We start from the raw sequence: 23,027 nt of genomic DNA on the forward strand, positions 1-23,027 counted from the left end.
GTGTGTGTGTGGCTGTGTGTGAGAAAGCGAGCAAGAGAGACTGCAGAGGCAGCACCTGGGACACTGACTAAGAGGGAAGAAAAACAGGGGATGCACTTCCTCCACATCTTCATTCTTTCTCTCCTTTATTGTTTTACTCCTCTTTGGTGCATTGGCCCATCTGAACCCGGGGAGACTACCTGACAGCTATCCGCTAGGTAAGCGCTAGATCTCCCTCTCTCTTCGTCCCCCTCTCTCTCCTTCTCTCTCCCTCTATCTCTTTCTCCTCCGCTACAGCTGCACCTCTAAGCGTGACACTCAAGGTGAATCGTGTGCCGTTCTGCATAGCCTGTGTAAGAAACTGCTCCTTATGTCAAACTAGCACAAGTTGTACGCTGCAGACCATTCAACATTTATTAATGGCAATGCAGGTTTTTGTGAAAGGAAATGAAATTGGTAATGTAAATATGAATGATTTCCTTATTGACATTAAAAATACAATATAGCCGTATGGAAGTGGGGGATGATAAGACAGAATGTAGTTGATTACTTTTTCCTTGCGATGGGACAGTTTGAGAGGTTTATCCTTGAGGAATGAGGTGTAAAATAGCACAAGGCGAAAGTCTTAATGGTGTGACCAGATAAGTAATAGAACCTCATAATGGGACAAAACGGTGGTGGCTGTGTTGTGTGAGTGCCTTTCCAATATCTCTAACACTGCTCATCTATTGATTGAACTGAAACAAGTAGATTTGTTCATGTACACCACGGACTGTCAGATTCACGCGAATCAATGACTTTGGGATTTCAGTGTCGGGGTGGTGGACAGGGGAGGCTATTCTTCTCTCCTTACTGGGACCCTTGTGGTGGGGAAGGGGGGCGTGATGCAGGTGGGGTCGGCCTGGGACCCTGATTCAACATTTTTGCTCCTCAGGTGAGAGAGGAGAGAAGGTGGAGCGAAACCAATGCGCAAAAAGGACCATTACCTGCTTGGGGAACATACTTCTTTATATGCCCATATGAACAAGAGCAACTATGGAATGTAAAGAAGTATGTATCCCAGGTAAGGGACAAACGCAGCGCATTTGGACACAGACAAACCAGTCGAACAAGAAAAGGTTTAAATACGTAGAATGAACTAATTGACCAAGATTTAACATGATTGACTCAACAGAACCATGATCATTTATTACAGAGACCCCTGACCTCAGAAAGAGCCTGAACACTGTCTATATTCCACCTGTGTGTGTACATTCTGTTCGTGTGTGTGCTCTTGTTTTATGTTTTTATGTGTGTGTGTTTGTTGTGTGTTTCTGCGTGTGTGTGTGTGTGTGTGTGTGTTTCTTGTGTGTTCCTGCGTGTGTGTGTGTGTGTGTGTGTGTGTGTGTGTGTGTGTGTGTGTGTGTGTGTGTGTGTGTGTGTGTGTGTGTGTGTGTGTGTGTGTGTGTGTGTTCCTGCGTGTGTGTGTGTGTGTGTGTGTGTGTGTGGGAGTATTTAAAGAGAAGGCATACGCAGTTCTCCACTCCGTTCTGGTTCGGTTGAGTCCAATCCGACACGTACTGCAGAGAAGCGTATAGGAGGTGCAGTGAATCAGTCAGCACTTTTCACCTGCTCTGAATAGATTTTAGGACATTATTCATCCCATTCATTTCTACCTTTCTAAAAAAGAAACAGTTGTATCTCATACTTCAACGGTCACAGAATAGTTGTTTTGGCCCTTTGATTTTAGTTCAACGTTTTTAAAAACGGGAATCAGAACTGGTTTGTCTGTTGGGCGACGGCAACTCACACAGACAGCAGTTTACAGTAAATGGTGCAGAGAACAAATGCTTACTAATGGATACAATGGGCTTCAGCAGCAGGCCAGAGAGAGGAAGGAGCTAAGACTGGGACTAAGATGCTGTAGCTCTAACACCAGATGATTGACACTCTGTCTGATGTTTGCGCATGGTCATAATGTCCGTCTGAGTTTGGCTGTAAGTAATTACACTGGTTTGGGCATACTGTAGTCACTCGGCCTGGTTTGGATGGACGGAAGAAACCTCTGCTTTTTTAAATACTGTTACCTGTGTTTTGTGCCGGGGTCTGTTCTTTAAGCCGGTTTTGGGTACAGTTACCATACAGAACCTTATCTGGGTGTAGTTATAATCATTTAGCTGATGATCACTCTTGGACAAAGCTACAGATATGAGTTGGTCAGAGATCTTTCAACTTCTAAAAGGACAGGAAACATTGCTGCCCCAAAGTGTTAGGAACCAGAGAGGTCCCTGATTGTTCCCTGGTCTGTCCAGAGAGATACATCTACCTATAGCCTACAGAGACAATCTGGATCTGAAATGCATGAAGCGACACACATCAGAGGTGACCTGACTGCACGCTCTCTGAGAGGTCAGTGAGTGTAGAGGATGTGTGTGTGTGTGTGTGTGTGTGTGTGTGTGTGTGTGTGTGTGTGTGTGTGTGTGTGTGTGTGTGTGTGTGTGTGTGTGTGTGTGATGATGGGGTGGGCATAGTGTCTTTATTATGGCCCGTTGAAGGTGGATTTGTAAGGAACAGAGGGAAAGGTTGCCCTACAGACAGAGAATTGTTTGAGGGAAGTGTCTGTATGGTCGGTAGTATGGTCAGAGACAGAGAGAGGAGGGACAGACTGAGTGGGGGCTGGGAGCGAGAGAGAGAATGGCAGCGAGGGAGAGATAGAGAACGGGAACGCTGGGGGGGAGAGGTGCGGCAGGAATAGTGGTGAGCAGGCGAGGCAGGGCTGGATTGATGATGGTGTTCCGGGCAGGGGGGTTAGGGGGGGGGGGGTATATTGTTCTGTCATTTGCCTGTGTCAGCAGGTGGAAGCGCTCATCAGGACATTAAATATGCAACAATGCTGACTGCGGCACCGTGCTGAGACAGCCAAAGCCAGCTGACTGGGGGGCCCACTAAACCTGTGCCGCCCGCCTGACCCACACACCACAGCCTCCCGTCAACCTGCCTGCCTGCCTGGCTGGCTGTCCGAATGGACAACCCTGTCTGGGGCTCCACAAAGGGGAGGGCAATAGGATACAGTTAAGTGTAACATTGAAAATTATGACCGGAAATACTGTACTGACTGAAGAATGCGAGCTGGTATAATACAGGCCAAAGGTGTAATGTTATGTGGTGTAATTGTGTTACATACCAATATGGCCCAATATGTCCGTGTGGTGCTATGGTGTAAATTAGTGTGGCGCGTTATGATAAGTAAAAGTGGTGTATCTGGGTGTCAGGCAGAGGGGCCTGGGGGGGGGGGGGGGCTGTTTATTGTGTGGGAGCTTTAATCTGTTCGTAGCAGTGTCCTGTACTGTGCTGTGCGAGGGTGTACACTACACTACAGTACACTACATTTCAGTACACTATAGCACACAACACTACACTACATTGTGTGTGATATCATGTGAGTGTAAGAGTTTAGTGCAAGCCTAGCAATGTACTGAGTAATGTACAGTCAGGTCAAATATTATTGGCACCTTTGATCAAATAAATAATACAAATATAGAGCTATATATATATTTATAGTATGATTTTATATATCTATATATATAGTATGATTTTATATACATAGTATGATTGAAATAATTGCTCAGATATAGATATATATATATATTTTAACAATGTGTCAAGATGATTGGCACTTCTGTTTTCAATACTTCGTATTTGTACTATTTATTTTACACAGTCTCATCTTTTTCAAGGGTGCCAATCATTTGGGACTTGACTGTATGTGTCTCCTCGCCTCGCCTCGCCTCGCCTCGCCTCGCCTCGCCTCGCCTCAACACAAAGACACAGACAGGACAAGTCTATTGTACTGTATATTACTCTATTGCACTGTATATTACTCCATAGTTCTAGAACTATAGCTCAAACAGAACACCTATCTATCTGTAGGCTGAAAAACAACTTCAAGTCCTCAGGTTACAGGGGAATGCCTACTATTGACATCACAAACAAACACTCTATCGATTTGGTTGTTATTTGTTATATCGTTCTCAGTGTATCTTTTTCCGTAATGTACACATTATCAGTGGCTGGACTTTCTATAGTGACATTGATATTCTATTACTCCTTGCACCAGTGCAGTCTCGTCCTTGTGGCAGATTTAAGGGGGAGAGGTCACGACCTATCCCAACATGCATTGCCACTAACAACCCTCAATCAGTCAATAAAATGGTAATTGATAAGATATCCTGGGTGATAAAACTAAAACAGAGAAATGCCTCAGAGAAAGACTGCACATTGTCTCTGAATATGCGAACAATCCGAAATGTGTCGACCTTGTGACAACGAAGTAGCAGAAGAGTGACGGCGAAAGACATGCAGTACTTCAAACAGTCCTGAAAAAAAAAGATGCTTAATTAATTAGTCAGTTACCATATAGTGCTGAACCTTGTGATCTCTCCATCATTTATTTACATCTTTGAAAAGTCAATTAGTCAATGGGCCATTACACGGCTGTTGACGAGAGACTGTGGGACGTCTGATCTGATCGAAGCACAATCAAAGTATTGATCAGCGAGAAGACACAGGCTGCATCTGAGAAAATGAATATGAAGGTTTTTCACGCCAGTGCAATTACAATATTACGAAGCTCTATTACAACACCCAGCGTGAAACCTCTTATGTGGGCCATCCATACCGTCCAGTTGTATCCTGGCAGGGTCAGGGGCTCAGGCCTCTCTGTTGCTCCAGACTAGCCCCTCGTTTCCCCTCCCCATTCCCCGGGCCGTGCCCATCGGCCTGAACACGAGAACAGGGATCAATGTTGAGGAGGTTTGTTTCAATCAATTAAACAGACAAGTGGCTGCATTAATTTCCAATAACCCCATCCAAACCCTGCACAACTCTCTCTCTGTCTGCAGAAACACAGGAACTGTAGAATAGTCCAGGCACTCTCCATTTTACATGGATACATAATGAATAACTGCATCGCTAAAATCACAGCTGGACTCCACAGGGTAAATTATTTTAGATCATAAAAACATTTATTTTTTCTCGAAGTATAATTTAGGCTGACATTTTCATTGTGTTTTTGTAATAATGAATGCAACATGGAAGAAATCAAATGGAACAACGTGGATAGAAAACAGTTTCACTGATTATAATTGCGATAGGCTATAGTTTTGCATGTGTATGTGAAGAAGGCCTACACAGCATTATCATAGTAGCGTATAGTCCAAGTACCCAGAATTGCCAGCTGCTTGAACTGATGTTCAGTCCAGACCCTGGCCATTAGTTCACAATATGAACTGGCCATGCTTACTGGAAATGAACACGTGGGCTAATTAAAATTCAGCAGAGCTGTAAAGACGGAGGAAGTAATTAAAGGAACAAGGGCACTCTGATGGAAGCATCTTCTTGTCAATGTCCGCTGCGAAAATGTCTACTGCTCTACTGTTTCCTCGCCACACACACACACACACACACACACACACACACACACACACACACACACACACACACACACACACACACACACACACACACACACACACACACACACACACACACACACACACACACACACACACACACACACACACACACACACACTTGTGCGCCAGGTTTATAGTTGTCGTAACATTATAGTTACATAGATCCTCTGTTTATAAGGTCATAACGTTTATAGCTTATGCTGTAATAATATGGTAATTATAGATGGGAATTAATTACTATATTTTATCAGAATGATAACCCAAGGTAACCAGGATTATACAATTGCAAATTAAATGTTTCCCAAAAGTCATTATGTTCCAGAACTGACTTTACTTGATATTTTAACTTCAAACAATGTTTTGTTATGAAGTGTCAAAATAAATGATGACATGGTCATATGCTAGGTCTTTTTCTCATTCATAATCCTCACCATCCTCTGCAACATAGGGCTATGTAAAATAGCACTGCCAAAGGGGGAATAGTATTTCTCAGAGGCAATATAAGATTCAACAATGTGCCTGGACACCTTTATTATACTATCTATGGTTGTAACAAAATAGAGCCAGAATATAGCCAGAACATAGCCAGAACATAACCAGAACATAACCAGAACAGAGCCAGACTAGAGCCAGAATATAGCCAGAACAGAGCCAGAACATAGCCAGAACATAGCCAGAACATAGCCAGAACATAGCCAGAACATAGCCAGAATAGAGACAGAATAGAGCCAAACTAGAGCCAGAATATAGCCAGAACATAACCAGAACAGAGCCAAACTAGAGCCAGAATATAGCCAGAACATAACCAGAACAGAGCCAAACTAGAGCCAGACTAGAGCCAGAACATAGCCAGACTAGAGCCAGAATATAGCCAGAACATAACCAGAACATAGCCAGAACATAGCCAGAATAGAGACAGAATAGAGCCAAACTAGAGCCAGAATATAGCCAGAACATAACCAGAACAGAGCCAAACTAGAGCCAGAATATAGCCAGAACATAACCAGAACAGAGCCAAACTAGAGCCAGACTAGAGCCAGAACATAGCCAGACTAGAGCCAGAATATAGCCAGAACATAACCAGAACAGAGCCAGAATATAGTCAGAACAGAGCCAGAATATAGCCAGAACATAACCAGAACAGAGCCAGACTAGAGCCAGAATATAGCCAGAACAGAGCCAGAATAGAGCCAGAATAGAGTCAGAACATAGCCAGAACATAGCCAGAACATAGCCAGAATATAGCCAGAATAGAGACAGAACATAGCCAGAACATAGCCAGAACATAGCCAGAATAGAGACAGAATAGAGACAGAACATAACCAGAACAGAGCCAGACTAGAGCCAGACTAGAGCCAGAATATAGCCAGAACAGAGCCAGAATAGAGTCAGAATAGAGCCAGAACATAGCCAGAACATAGCCAGAACATAGCCAGAACATAACCAGAACAGAGCCAGACTAGAGCCAGAATATAGCCAGAACAGAGCCAGAATAGAGCCAGAATAGAGCCAGAATAGAGCCAGAATAGAGTCAGAACATAGCCAGAACAGAGCCAGAATATAGCCAGAATATAGCCAGAATAGAGCCAGAACATAGCCAGAATAGAGACAGAATAGAGACAGAATAGAGACAGAATAGAGACAGAACATAGCCAGAACATAGCCAGAACATAGCCAGAACATAGCCAGAACATAGCCAGAACATAGCCAGAATAGAGCCAGAATAGAGACAGAATAGAGACAGAACATAACCAGAACATAGCCAGAACATAGCCAGAATAGAGACAGAATAGAGACAGAATAGAGACAGAATAGAGACAGAACAGAGCCAGAACATAGCCAGAATAGAGACAGAATAGAGACAGAATAGAGACAGAATAGAGACAGAATAGAGACAGAATAGAGACAGAATAGAGACAGAATAGAGACAGAACATAACCAGAACATAGCCAGAACATAGCCAGAATAGAGACAGAATAGAGACAGAATAGAGACAGAATAGAGACAGAATAGAGACAGAATATAGACAGAATAGAGCCAGAATAGAGACAGAATAGAGACAGAATAGCCAGAATAGAGCCAGAACATAGCCAGAACATAGCCAGAACATAGCCAGAATAGAGCCAGAATAGAGCCAGAATAGAGACAGAATAGAGACAGAATAGAGACAGAACATAGCCAGAACATAGCCAGAACATAGCCAGAATAGAGCCAGAATAGAGACAGAACATAGCCAGAATAGAGACAGAATAGAGACAGAATAGAGCCAGAACATAGCCAGAACATAGCCAGAACATAGCCAGAATATAGCCAGAACATAGCCAGAATATAGCCAGAATAGAGACAGAATAGAGACAGAATAGAGACAGAATAGAGACAGAATATAGACAGAATAGAGACAGAATAGAGACAGAATAGAGACAGAACATAACCAGAATATAGACAGAATAGAGACAGAATAGAGACAGAATAGAGACAGAACATAGACAGAATAGAGACAGAATAGAGACAGAACATAGACAGAATAGAGACAGAATAGAGACAGAATAGAGCCAGAATAGAGACAGAATAGAGACAGAATAGAGACAGAATAGAGACAGAATAGAGACAGAATAGAGACAGAATAGAGACAGAATAGAGACAGAATATAGCCAGAACATAGCCAGAACATAGACAGAATAGAGACAGAATAGAGACAGAATAGAGACAGAATAGAGACAGAATAGAGAGAATAGAGCCAGAATAGAGCCAGAATAGAGCCAGAATAGAGCCAGAATAGAGACAGAATAGAGCCAGAATAGAGACAGAACATAGACAGAATAGAGACAGAATAGAGACAGAATAGAGACAGAATAGAGACAGAACATAGACAGAATAGAGACAGAATAGAGACAGAATAGAGACAGAATAGAGACAGAATAGAGACAGAATAGAGACAGAATAGAGACAGAATAGAGCCAGAACATAACCAGAACATAGCCAGAATAGAGACAGAATAGAGACAGAATAGAGACAGAACATAGCCAGAACATAGCCAGAACAGAGACAGAACATAGCCAGAACAGAGACAGAATAGAGCCAGAACATAACCAGAACATAGCCAGAATAGAGCCAGAACATAACCAGAACATAGCCAGAATAGAGCCAGAACATAACCAGAACATAACCAGAACATAGCCAGAATAGAGCCAGAACAGAGCCAGAACATAAGACAGAACATAGCCAGAACATAACCAGAATAGAGCCAGAACAGAATAGAGACAGAATAGAGACAGAACATAGCCAGAATAGAGCCAGAACATAGACAGAGAACATAGCCAGAATAGAGCCAGAACATAACCAGAACATAGCCAGAATAGAGCCAGAACATAGCAGAATAGAGACAGAATAGAGACAGAATAGCCAGAACATAGCCAGAACATAGCAGAATAGAGACAGAATAGAGCAGAATAGAGACAGAACATAACCAGAACATAGCCAGAATAGAGCAGAACATAAGCCAGAACATAGCCAGAACATAACCAGAATAGAGCAGAACATAACCAGAATAGAGCCAGAACATAACCAGAATAGAGCCAGAACATAACCAGAACATAGCCAGAATAGAGCCAGAACATAACCAGAACATAGCCAGAATAGAGCCAGAACATAACCAGAATAGAGCCAGAACATAGCCAGAACATAGCCAGAACATAGCCAGAACATAGCCAGAACATAGCCAGAATAGAGCCAGAACATAACCAGATTAGAGCCAGAACATAACCAGAACATAGCCAGAATAGAGCCAGAACATAACCAGAACATAGCCAGAATAGAGCCAGAACATAACCAGAATAGAGCCAGAACATAACCAGAATAGAGCCAGAACATAGCCAGAACATAACCAGAACATAGCCAGAATAGAGCCAGAACATAGCCAGAACATAACCAGAACATAGCCAGAATAGAGCCAGAATAGAGCCAGAACATAGCCAGAACATAACCAGAATAGAGCCAGAACATAACCAGAATAGAGCCAGAACATAGCCAGAATAGAGCCAGAACATAACCAGAATAGAGCCAGAACATAACCAGAACATAGCCAGAACATAACCAGAATAGAGCCAGAACATAACCAGAACATAGCCAGAATCGAGCCAGAATAGAGCCAGAACATAACCAGAATAGAGCCAGAACATAACCAGAACATAGCCAGAACATAACCAGAATAGAGCCAGAACATAACCAGAACATAGCCAGAATCGAGCCAGAATAGAGCCAGAACATAACCAGAACATAGCCAGAATAGAGCCAGAACATAACCAGAACATAGCCAGAATAGAGCCAGAACATAACCAGAACATAGCCAGAACATAGCCAGAACATTGCCAGAATAGAGACAGAATAGAGACAGAACATTTCCAGAACAGAGCCAGAACATTGCCAGAATAAAACGTAAGAATATAAATGAATGGCAAAAGCAGGACAAGGGCAACCTAACCTACTTCAAGCGGAGCCTAGCACAGTTGTGTCTGAGTGGATGTACACTTTCACTTAGTGTTTGCTTGTTCTTGTGATTGTCTGTTTCAGGATGTGTGTGTGCACGTGTGTGTGTACGAGCCCATGCTTGTGCATGCATGATTTGTATGGGTTTTCTCTTTGTGTGTGTTGCCTAGCGTATCGTCCTGCTGGTCCCCTATAAGCGGGGTGTAATTGGGAGCAGCAGCAGTGTGGGTAGTGCTGCAGACAGGGTGTCAGGACAGCTGTAGAGCACGAGAAGAGGAGGAGAGGAGAGGAGGAGTGGCAGGTGAGAGGAGGAGACACGGCGGGCACAGAGGAGGACCGGAGTAGCAAGTATCCCTGATTAAACAATGTTTTAAGTGAACATACATCTCAGGATGAGAGGAGTGCGACGCCAGGGAGAGTTAGCTTTACACTGCCACAGCAAGCTGGAACAGCTAAGAACTGGGACTGCTGGAGAGAAACAATGAAAGAGAGAAACGGGAGAAAGAAGGTAGAACGAGAGCAGGGAGAGGAGAGGAAGAGAGGAAATTGGAGAGGGACGGGTGAAAATTTAAAAGATGGGGATGAGAGAGAAGGAGGAAACGAGTGAACAAGAGAGGAGATGGAGTTGGAAAGAAGCCAGGGAAGTGTGTGTGTGAGAGAGAGAGCCAGTGGACTGAAAATGAGTCCCTAAAACACATAAAGAGTTATATCTTCTGAGCTGTTCCAGCAGCCGCTGGGTGGTTTGAAATAATTGCTCCTCTTTTCGCGGGAAAACTATTACAATGTCATGCATGGTCAGATTATTATCTATAATGGTAGGAATGCAAAGTGGTAGAATGTGCATGGGCTCAGTGTTATTAGCAGCAGCAGCAGCAGCAGTAACAGTGGGAGTAGTATTAACATGAGTGGGAAGGAGAGCAGTTTGAGTTATTTGCATGATTACTGTCCGGACCCTACTGATCTGCCTGTGGCCTGCTGGCCAGCCGGACAGACAGGCAGCCAGGCTGAGGGGCTCATTAGTGGGGGAATACAGAGATTGTGTGGCTCTGTAATGGGAGCAATAGGGAACACCGGTCTGGAGCAGAGCCGAGCAGCAAGCCAAGTGCCCAAGGTCCCTGAAGGACACTTGAAGGTAAGGGGAAGGACTGTAGGGTAGGAGAGAAACCAGCGAGCAGAGCTAAGAGGAATAGAGGGGAAAACATGAACTCACACAGGATGGGTTAAATTAGAGACCCTCGAGAGTACTGCAGTGGTGCGTGTGCCAATAGAATTCTTGGGATAATGTGTATTTGTTTTGCTTCAATTATGTATATTGTGGGAGAAGGTTTATAAAGTTAGATCACCCACAGACTTTTTTTGGGAACCAAACCTATAATTCAATCAAATATTTTTCACTTACAGTCAAACAGATTGAAAGTTGTTGGTCTTGCTCTGTCAATACGTCGCGAACGCAACATCGGACTTAATCTTCCCCTCATTTACACGCATACCGTACCTTGATAAGAGCTATTCTCAAGTGGCTGACTTCTTTCTTCGCCTTATCATACAGTACTCTGTCTCAAGGCAACCCAGAATTGCTGATTTGAATCACCTTGTCTCCCCTCTTTCTCATGTACAGCTTTAGAAGACAAGGGGAGATTAAATGCAATAGATTCGAATCTATTCGATGGCCTTAACTGGGTTCATCCTCTATTGCCTTTTGTTTCTGGGTGACACCAGTTAAACACAGCACATTTAATACAACCTCTTTCTCTTTAGAGAGACGTGCAGGGGACTGTTGGGCTGACAAAGGGCTGTCCGACTCTCACAACAGAGAGCGTGTCAGCCAGCATATTCTTCCGCCTGAGCTCCTTTCTGAGTTTAACTGCATTGGATTTTTGTTTGGCGGCAGAGTGTATATCAAGCACTGCTTTGTGAGCCTGCCGGTGATGGTGATGAAAGCATGGCTAAAATATCTAAGTGGTCGTACTTCGTTAAGGGAGGGGTGGGAGCGATGGTGGGAGAGGTGTGTGTGAGGGGGCAGTAGGATCGTGCATGTGGTAAGAATCAGTCTGCATAAGGTAAGCATAGGGAGAGAGAGAGAGGAAGAGAGAGAGAGAGAGAAGAGAGAGAGAGAGAGAGAGAGAGAGAGAGAGAGAGAGAGAGAGAGAGAGAGAGAGAGAGAGAGAGAGAGAGAGAGAGAGAGAGAGAGAGAGAGAGAGAGAGAGAGAGAGAGAGAGAGAGAGAGAGAGAGAGAGAGAGAGGGAGAGGGAGAGGAGAGAAAGAGAGAGAGAGAGAGAGAGAGAGAGAGAGAGAGAGAGAGAGAGAGAGAGAGAGAGAGAGAGAGAGAGAGAGAGAGAGAGAGAGATGTGAAGATGGGTCTACTCTGCTGCAGTTTGGCAGCCAGTTGTAATGCGTATATATGACATCATTCTCTGACAAAGTGCGAGGACGTCATCAAATCAAATGTGGTTTTCTGTTAAATGTAGAGTGCAGATGTCTGATGCTTTTACAGAATTCCAGTAGTCCTTCACCTCCACATTCATTTTTTTAAATGTTACTGCCCTGTCTGTCTCTCTCTGGCTTTCTCTCTTTGTGCTGGTGAGTTAAGAGCCTGACCCGGGTACTGCTATCATGGTTATTAGGAGTTGAGTGGATCCATTACTTCCTCTGCTCTGCTGTGTCTGAGTGGCAAGAGGAAAGGCAGCTTTCCGCTGGGGGTTAACCAGGGCGAGTCCCAGACCCGGCTATCGTCCCGGCCTCAGAACAGCGGTGACGACGCAGCCCGAGATGTGCCTTTAACGGCACCGTCTGTCCCCCTCCCTGAGCCGTAAATAATTTGACTGCAAGAAGGTGCAGGTTAAAATCAGCCGCGCCGCAAAAGAGAGGCTCAGCACTCTCATCTCAGACTGTCAAGGCCAACAAGACAAATGGCGTGTCCAAGAGTAAACTGCTTTTAAGCAAATATATAGCCCAATAACTACATGTACTTTAGTTTTTGTTGTTTTTAAGCGTCTTTGAGATTATCTGTATGATGAAAACCTCTAAGTAAAATAAATCGTCTTTTTAAAAAAAGCAACATTACATTGACCCTAACACAACGTAGAAGGCTTCAAATAAATGCCTGAAACTAGATCCCCTACATACTGGTCTTGACCAGACGAAAAACAACTGGAGTGGGAGGTTCTTTTCTGCACTGCTCAACCAATCCAGTAAATGTGGAGGAGGAGTTAAGATGGAGTGTCATCTTGTTAACTTACAAAAGCGGAAGTCACATCGAAGGCTTTCTTTCCATATCGGTTGTTGGGGACTCGGCAGAGGCGACATTGACTCAGAACTGAGAGGATTTTAAAGTTCCAACCCAGTCACACACAGGATGCGCAGGAGAAGAGAAATAATCAAACCCAATTTACATCTGGTGGCTCTATGCAAAGACAGCCAGAAAGAGATAAAGAGGGCAGGGAAATAATTAAATATATCATCTAAATTGCTATTGATTCTTTAAAGGGTGTCGCCGTTAGATTAAAAGGTTAAGAAATAAAACCGCTTTGAGGATTAAATCATTCCGAAGTAAAATCAAGACTGAGGAATTAAACAAGGCAATAATCACCGAGTATCCCTCTCACAGAGTAGGGCTTTAATTATGTCACATAATTCGTTAGACACAGTCAGGAAAGGATTCTGCGTATCAACAAACTATGGAACAATATAGAACATGTCTGTTGTGTAAACTAGGCCTACGGAGTGTAAACTATACAGTACAGACGCAAGGTCAGTCAGGTTTTCTGTCATTTTTTATCTTTGTGAGGGAAGAGAAGCCGGCCGGCCGGCCTGGGAGGATAAAGGGTCCTGTTACAATACCGACTCCTTCCCTGATCAACCAATCAGGAAAGGGAATAGTGCTGAGTCAGGGCCTGGGTGCTGCTCTGCTCACGTCCGAATGCAGGGGAGAGGAGCCAGCACACCACCGCACTGCACTGCAGCAGCACTCCCACCTCTCTCTCCCCTGACACCAGGGGGCCTCAGCTGGGGAGACCACCAAACTACCAACCCCAGGCTTCAATGGCTGGGTAGGCCTTGGGCTCAACCCTCGCTCTAAGAACAGGGAACTGTGACCACAATCTAGTCCATCCAATTTTCCCAATCCTCCAGTGTACATTCTTAGAAAAAAAGGGTTCCAAAAGGGTTCTGCGACTGTCCCCATAGGGGACCCTAACCCTAACCCTAAAGCTAACCCTAACCCTAACCCTAACCCTAACCCATAGGGGACCCTAACCCTAACCCTAACCCTAACCCTAACCCATAGGGGACCCTAACCCTAACCCTAACCCTAACCCTAACCCTAACTCTTTTTGGTTCCATGTAGAACCATTTTTGGTTCCAGGTAGAACTCTTTTGGGTTCAATGTAGAACCCTCTGTGTAAAGGGATCTACATGGAACCATAATAGGTTAGTACAAGAGTTCGCCTATGGGGACAGCCGAAGAACCCTTTTTGGGTCTAGAAAGCACAATTTTTTCTAAGAGTGTAGTGCTCACACACAACACAACCCATCCCCAATTCTTCCGTTTCAGTAGATAATTAGTAGAAGTAAATAAAGGCTGTGTAGATAAAGTTTACAGTCGGAGCAGAGGTCAAGCGGTTTCATTACTGGGAGTGAATTAGCCTCATTAACCAGAGGACTGATTGACATCTTCCCCAGAACATGCTGTCGCGGGCCTTCCATTAACAATGACTGGGGCACAGCACAGTGTACCACAGTGTCCAACACTGACATAGACCAGCGGAGAAAAACATACGGTCACACTCAAATCTCCCGTTCCTGCTGAGCTGTCTCCCACAGTCTCTACCTCTTGGGTAGTGAACATACCTTTTATGATTGCCATGATTTTACATGAGTGATTTTTTTCTGTCACAAAGTAGTGTTGGTATTTTATACTGCTGTACATCTCTGTCAGTTTGTGTTACTTGTGTTTGGCTGGTCCAGACCGACATCCCCAAGGCCCTGCTCTGTTCAATTGCAGAGGTGTAAAGTACTAAAGTAAAAATACTTTTAACTACTACTTAAGTAGTTTTGGGGGGTATCTGTACTTTACTTTACTATATATATTGTTGACAACGTTTACTTTTACTCCACTACATTCATAAAGAAAATATGTACTGTTTACACAATACATTTTCCCTGACACCCAAAAGTACTAATTACAGTTTGACCTCTTAGCAGGACAGGAAAATGGTCCAATTCACACACTTATCAAGAGAACATCCGTGGTCATGCCTACTTCCTCTGATCTAATACTTAAATATATTTAAAACCAAATACTTTGACACATTTACTCAAGTAATATTTTAATGGGTGACTTTCATTTAATTTTCTATTACTCAAGTAGGCCGTCATTGTAAATAAGAATATGTTCTTAACTGACGTGCCTAGTTAAATAAAGGTTACATTTAAAATAAAAATGTTTACAAAAATTGACAATTGGTCACTGAATCTGTGGTGGCACTAGTAGAGGGCAGAGAGTAAGAGCAGCACGGGTCCCTGCACAATGTGGATGTGACAGGAAGTGATGCATATTGATGGTCCCCAGTCCTTTGGTCCACCAGCCCTCCAGACCAGAGGGGAGGGAAGGGAGAGGTGTAGTGTCATTCAACAGGCCAGCTGCCTGAGAACCACTCAGAGCTCACTTGTCCAGATAAGGAGAGAGAGAGAGCCGAGTGAAATGGTTGACAGGAACAGAGGGGCAGAGAGAGAGAGAGAAAGAGTGAGAGAGAGAGAGAGAGAGAGAGAGAGAGAGAGAGAGAGAGAGAGAGAGAGAGAGAGAGAGAGAGAGAAAGAGAGAGAGAGAGAAAGAGAGAGAGAGAGAAAGAGAGAGAGAGAATTGTGAAACAGAAAGGGGAGTGATACAGAGAGAGCAAGAGAGAGTGATGGACAGACTGTTCTGTGCATCTAAAATTAAAATAAAGATAATATTGAAGCAAAGTGACAGGCTGTGCAGTGGGACAGGGTTCAGAGTGTCAGACCCTCTTTAGGGCTATACATAGTCTCATCAGCAGTTGCCCCTTACACCACTTGTACACAGTTCCCTCCTACCCCTCCCTACTCCCTCCAGGGTCCAGCTGTCCCAAACCCTGATCCCTCCTTCCCATCTCCAGTATAAGGGCAGGAATGCAGGGCCGAGCAGGTTCCCAGAATAGACACAAGCATCCAGTCCGACTAAAAGCAGCCAGACTGATAGAGGGCACACTGCACGCACCCACACAAACACACACACACACACACACAAACACACACCAGACACACACTCTCCCCCTGATTCCTCACAAAAGTATGCATATAGGCGCTGCATACACACACGTACAGTACAGTTGTCTAAAACACACACCCATATGTCTCAAAACAAGCACGCCTTCTAAGCCTGTCTATTTGCGTGTTACAATTTGCATTTGAGTAGAGAAGGTGTTGAGAGGTGAGCATTTGCCTCGACTACTAATTACAATTTATGCCTGGAGAATATGACACCTCTAATATCATCACTTTACTGTGTACTTTCTAAGGAACAGCCAAAGGACATCACCCAGCTGCCACACAATTAATCAATCTCACCACCTTCACCTGGAGAAGTATAGATGACTTTATAAATACCTGTCTATATGAGCTAAACGGATGTGTGTTTTTAAGGGGGGAAACATATGGAGGGAAAGATTTGAATGAGAAGCAGGAAAGTGTAACAGAGGGATTCTGTCTCTAATCTATAGAAAGCCCTTGTGTGAAAAGGATTTCATGTAAAGCCATTTTCTCCTCTTAACTCAAGTACAACCTAAATACACTCCCTTGGTCTAAATCACACACACACACACACACACACACACACACACACACACACACACACACACACACACACACACACACACACACACACACACACACACACACACACACATACATACATACATACATACATACATACATACATACATACATACATACATACATACATACATACATACATACATACATACATACATACATACATACCTCGCAAATGACAGGCTACTTTGACACTGACAAACTGAGTATCTGATATCAATAAAAACGACCTTGTCTTCAATCCATCAATAGCCTAGACCTAGGTGTGTGGAGGCACACAAGTTGTACAATATGAGTTGGAAAATATAGCCCTAAAAAGGTTTCCAGTTTCACTGACTCACCACCCAATGATGCTCAGCTCACTCACCCGCGATGGCCGATGCTCTCGTACCAAAAGCGTATCTCTCTTTTGTTTTATTTGGTAAAACAACGCTGTTCGCTCATTAGGAATATTTGGAAGTTGTTAACTTGGTAGCCTACAGACAGATTAGCAGGATCCATTTGATTGCCAATCCATTTGATTTAATGTTTTTAATATTGCGAAAGGCCTGTTTTGGCTGATTGCTGTTCATTGACAGATTTGCCGTGTAGGCATGCCTTGTGATTGGGCTACACACAGCTCGGCAAAAATATAAATAATATAATCATATTGATCATCAAATTATAGGCCTACTCCTGGTGTAGTATTCGAAATTATTTCATTTATTTCAACAACAAAAAAGACAGCAGTAATTCTATAACTTTGGCAAATGTATTTCAATTTATTAGGGGGGCTGCGATTCAGGGCAGTCATTCATTTTTGATTCCGGTCTGAGTATGACCCCCTATTCAGATCCGATTCAATCATTCCGGCCCCCCGGAAGAGGGCCGCTTCTGGTCCGATTCCTCATTGCTAGCTGGGGCGGCACCTCCAGACTCCTTCGCGCGGGTATGATTTGATAAGAAAAGAAATGATGAAGTACATCGCTGGAGAGATGAGAGTTGCAAGCTCATGTCTTTCAGAGTAGAGAGAGAGATATATCACAGAAAGTGAATCTCATTCCAGTTCTGTGCGATATACTGGCGCGCATATCTCTTTCACCACAGCAATGGCCATGCGTTATTCTACATAGGCTACAATGTTGCGCAAATCATAAACCCGGGCCTGCCCAACACGAATCAATTATCAGGCACGTGTCCACTTTACGTTGTTTAGAGGGCCGCTAGGAGAATTACAGAGGAGTCGACTTGAATTAGCCTAACTCTGATTGCCTTTATTATAATTTTTACATCACAAACAGTGACAATTGTTTGTCATGCCACGAGAGGTACCGGATCCTGGAAAATGGATTCCGCAACGAAACACTCCAAAACAGAGTTGCAGGGATACGGCTCCAATTAAGCACTGCTAGTATCCCTCGATCATGTTTAGTACTTACTATAGAATGTTATAGTATACTGTAGAATACTTCAGTATTACCTGCAAAAAAACACCGTTGTAAATACTACAGTAATATCCGAAAAAACACTCCAGTTGCCAAAAATAAAACATTCCCCAACCCCCTATCTCAAACTGACAAATCTAAAAAATAAAATTTTAAAAAGGACAAATCTACATGCCAAGTGTAGACCATATTGTGTTCCCTAAAGGGCAGAAGTGATACCGAACTACAGATTATGGAAAATCAGCTCTTTTAGTATAGTTATTTTATACCATAGTATTTTTTTTATGGGGGCACATTCTGCAGTGCGGTAGAGATATAACAAAAGCATCTCGGGGACAGGTAGAATTCAGGCCATACCTCGGTGTCCTTCCCAGTGTGCTACTCCTCTCCTCTCCTCGGTTGTCACTAGTTACCACAGCCACAAAGTCACAAACACACATATTTAAACAATGTATCTTCTTAAAATTGTATTTTAAACCTAACCTTAACCACACTGCAAACCTTATGTCTAACCCTAACCTTAAATTAAGACCAAAAATCTAATTTTTGTTTTAATTTCGTTTTTACCATATAGCCACTTACGACTTTATGTTTGTGCTATCTAGTGGATACTCCTGCTCCTCTTCTCCTCTCTTTTCCTCTCCTCTCTTCTCATCTCCTCTCCCAGCCAAGGAAGTGTCTCCCTCATCAATTCACCGGGCGCTCAGGTGACAAGTTTGTGTTGCTCTTTAGCTCGCCCGCCTGTTTTTTAATTACTCCTTTTTTAAAATTTGATTTGTGTGTTGCAGTTCGTGTCGCTGTTGTTATCTTCACGTGGGGACAGCTGGGGAACAGTGTTGACATCTTAATCGGCCTGTTAAAGTCCTGTTCTGTAGAAGCCTAACCGTGTCCTGGTAGCAATAGGTGCAGTACATGTTGTAGTCACATTCACATTCAGGTTAGCACTTTGAGGTGCCAGTGAGTTACAGTGCGACACGGTGTACCACTTTGTTCAGCATTTATCCTGAAATGATTTAGATGTTACTTTCTGGTTTTGAACATGACCTGGTTCTGAACATGACCTGGTTCTGAACGTGTCCTGGTTTTGAAAGTTAGAGGTCATATCTGAGGATGTAGAGTAACTACTGATGTTGGTGATACTGGGATAGGAACCCAGCTGTGTGTATGTGTGAGTCTGAGTGTGTCTATGTGTATTCATGCAGGTTGATACTTATATATGAGTGTGCATCCCATGCTATGTCCGCAAGATACTGTACATACATATCTCCCTGTGGACAAGCATCCGAGAGAAAGAGAGAGAAGGAGAGGGAAGATATAAAGGCTGCATTTAGACAAGCAGCCCAATTCTGATATTTGTTCCACTACTTGGTGTTTTGACCAATCCCATCAGATCTTTTCACATCAGATCTTTTTCAGAGCTGATCTTTATTGGTCAAAAGACCAATTAGTGAAAAAAAAGATAAAAACTGGGTTGCCTGTCTAAATGTAGCCTTAGAAACACACGTTGGGGAGACTGAGCAGTATGCTGAGTAGTATGCCGCATTTGTAGCTACATTGGCTTTCTGATGAGATGAGAGATAGACTAGGGATTGGTGAAGTGGTCCAGGTATAAGGAGGAAAGATGTCAAGAGGAAGGATAGTACAGGACTAAATGTCATGATAATGTTATCCTCCGAAACTTGGTCATTAAAAACATTTTTACTATCAATGGCTCGTTTTGTGGAGCCAGGAGTCTGTTGCGGGTGTGAAGTGGTTTACTCTCTAATAGCTAAATGATCAGCTAAAGCTAATTGAACAAGGATATGAGTGAGTTGCACCAAAGGCAAGCAGCACACAGTTAGCGGGTGGCTGAGTACACTGGGGCTGATTATACACTGAGGGCCAACATCGCCCTGAAGGAGAAATGACAGATCACACAATAAATAAATGAAGGTACAAAAGATGTGGTAGTTAGGGAGGGAGAGGTAGACATAGAGAACAAGAAAGTAGACACAAGAAAGGATGGAGATGGAGGGGGAAGGAGTAAATGTGAGAGAGCGAGAGAGAGTTAGAGGAGGGAGAGAGAGAGAGAGCGGGGATATGGGGAGAGAGGGGAGGAGAGGGTGAGGAAGAGAAGGGGAGAAAGTTGTGGAGAGAAAGAGGGGAGAGGGAAACAGAGAGAAAGAGAGAGCGAGGGGGATTGAGAGAGATGCTCTGTAGAGGTCAATGGGAGTTAATTCCTGAGGTGTCGAATCCTGGAGGTTCATTAGCAGTATTGACAGGCCTGCGATAAATTAATTGTTTTCTCAAGTTTGTCTGCAGTTTATATGCTCTCACCTCCTGTTTTCTCTTACATGCAAAAAAATAGGGTTCCTAAAAGGTTCTATGTGGAACCATACTGACTAAAATAACTATTTGAGCCCTTCAATTGTTCTTTGCAGTTTAAAAAGGGTTCTTTCCTCTTTTAGTGATAATTATTAGAATATTTTGGTGTGTGGTTTGCGCACAGCTCTTTTTGTGCAACTGTGAGTGTCATTCCAGTTGATCTAACCTGTAATGTTATAATAGTACATATGACTGTGGCTGATGACTGTGTCTTGTGAAAGACTCACGTATGGTCTTGTGTCAATTGAGAAAGGTTGACTAAGTCAGTAGTCTTCAATTCTCTCCTCAGGGTCCCCAAGCGGTTCCAGAGCTAGCACACCTGATTCCACTATAATAAAACCTATAGAATTGTAACAATATAATATAGCTAATAAACCAAAAAAAAAACAGTATGGTTCTACAAAGAACCTTTGAGAGTACGAAAGGTTCTTTATGGAACCATTCTCCATAAAGGTTCAAGAAAAGAAAATGGGATTTAAAAAATCATGAAAACCATTAAAAATGGGATTTAACCTTAGCACAACACTTTTTGGTGCTATACCCCTGGGAACACGTTTTGGTTTTTTGCCTCAGCACTACACTGCTGATTCAAATAACCAACTCATCATCAAGCTTGGATTATTTTCATCAGCTGTGTAGTGCTAGGGCAAAACCAAAAATGTGCACCAAAGGGGGCCCCAGGACCAACTTTTTTAATGTTTCTTTATAGATTCTTTGGAAAGGGTTCTTTATAGCACCATAGAGGTTCCATATAGAACCTTATTAGCATGGTTCTTATAGAACCATCAAAAAAATAGTTTCCATATAGCACCAAAAAGGGTTCTGCTATGGTTACAAGCCAAACAGCCCATATTTGGCACTTTATAGAACCATTTGTTTTTTGTGTGTTGGGCCCCACTCCAATCTCCTTTGTTCTCTCTCTCCTCCTCACCTCCTCCTCCTCTCCTTTGCTCTGCTCTGTAACTGCCCTAATTATTTTCTCTGTTCCCTCCGACCCTCTTGTTACTCCATGCAGGCCTAGGAATTCATACAATGGCATCGTTTTCTCCAATATCAGCTCTTTGGCTGAGTGCTTTCTATGTGGATGTGCATTTATTTTATCATAAAAATTCCACAACGGCATGTGTCTGTCAATGAGCTCATCCTCTCCTCCTTTCTGTTACCTCTCATCCAGGACTCTGAAGCTATCCCACCTCTTCAGACCATACTGTAGGACTTCACACCAAAAATGCTTTGCTAAAGCTGGTAAAATGGAACCAAATCAACTGTTGAATGGATTTGGTCCCCTTCAACCAGCTGTAGCTGTGCATTGATCACTCCGGATCACTGAAGAGTGGGACAAAGAACGGCTGACGGACACACCAAGACTCCATCTCTCACTGACCTGAGAACAGGGCTCACCAGAGGGAATCTGGCAGAGACACTGTGTCAGGAATGGACACACTGATCCAGGAGCAGAAAAGCCCCAACTGAACCTTCAGACCACAACTGGGTAGGCTGCAAGTAGGAATGAATCTTTTGTACACCAGAAGGGATATCGATTTTTTTGCAATAAAAATAAGTCCAGGTAATTACTTATTTAGTGAGTCAGCGTTTTTGTCATAACTATGTATTGTAATGTTTTACAGTCGATATTGTTGCTATCCTTTGTAACGGACTGTACTGGAAGGGAAAGGAGAAGGGGGATGTGGGGTTGGTAAATAAGTGAAGCAACGCTTGTCTCTCTCTCTCTTTGACTCTTAATGCAGACGTCTGATCAATAAAAACCCATCCTGAAGTCCATAAACTGCTGAAGTGGTCTTTACTTTTAAGTGTGATCTTACTGAGGAGTGTGGGGGGAGGAGAAAGAGGAGGGAGATAGTGGGGGAAAGGACACATCCGTCGTGGGGGAAGGTAGGGTATGAAAGAAAAGAGGGGAGAGGATTAGAAGAAGGAACTAGATGGTTGATTACACTAATAGAAATAGGAGTCAAACACAACATAGAAGCATGCTGAGAGGTTAAATGTTGCTTCCCCAATTAAACACAGGAGCACGACCACAAGACATGACCTTGGAAAGGGAGAGGAACGTGGTTACCACACGTCCACATCTACAGTACCTATCAGACCAGCTGCAAACATTCCTCTATAGTTATTCACATAATCTGCCTCCATAGAGTCCATCAGTATGTCTCTCTGTGTCGCTGTCTGTTACCGTGGCATATTAACCTATTGTCCCTGGTTAAAACCACACCCACCCACCCTATCTCCTCTTCTCCCCTCTCCTCTCCTCTATATCTCTGGGCCTGGGAGGTGTCCTCTGTGTCTCTGGGCCTGTGGAGGTGTCCTCTCTGGTCTCTATATCTCTGGGCATGTGGAGGTGTCCTCTCTCCGGGTCTCTATATCTGTGGATCTGTGGAGGTGTGACAGATGTTTTAATGTGTCTGCGATTCCTTATCACCCCCCAGATGAAAGCTCAAATTGCCGTCGTCCC

At 43.4% G+C, this 23,027-nt stretch overlaps 1 long non-coding RNA gene across 2 annotated transcripts in view; it reads left to right on the plus strand.

The window, feature by feature from the left end:
• The window catches only part of LOC124031912, a 28,477-nt gene extending 6,144 nt beyond the window's left edge, over positions 1-22,333 (plus strand). For both annotated transcript variants that reach the window (XR_006838183.1, XR_006838184.1), the window contains exon 3: positions 21,729-22,333. This is a non-coding gene — a long non-coding RNA (uncharacterized LOC124031912). The remainder of the gene's footprint in view (positions 1-21,728) is intronic.
• The last annotated feature ends 694 nt before the right edge of the window (positions 22,334-23,027 follow it).

The sequence above is a fragment of the Oncorhynchus gorbuscha genome, linkage group LG03 (assembly GCF_021184085.1).
Source record: "Oncorhynchus gorbuscha isolate QuinsamMale2020 ecotype Even-year linkage group LG03, OgorEven_v1.0, whole genome shotgun sequence".
Taxonomy (NCBI): Eukaryota; Metazoa; Chordata; class Actinopteri; order Salmoniformes; family Salmonidae; genus Oncorhynchus; species Oncorhynchus gorbuscha.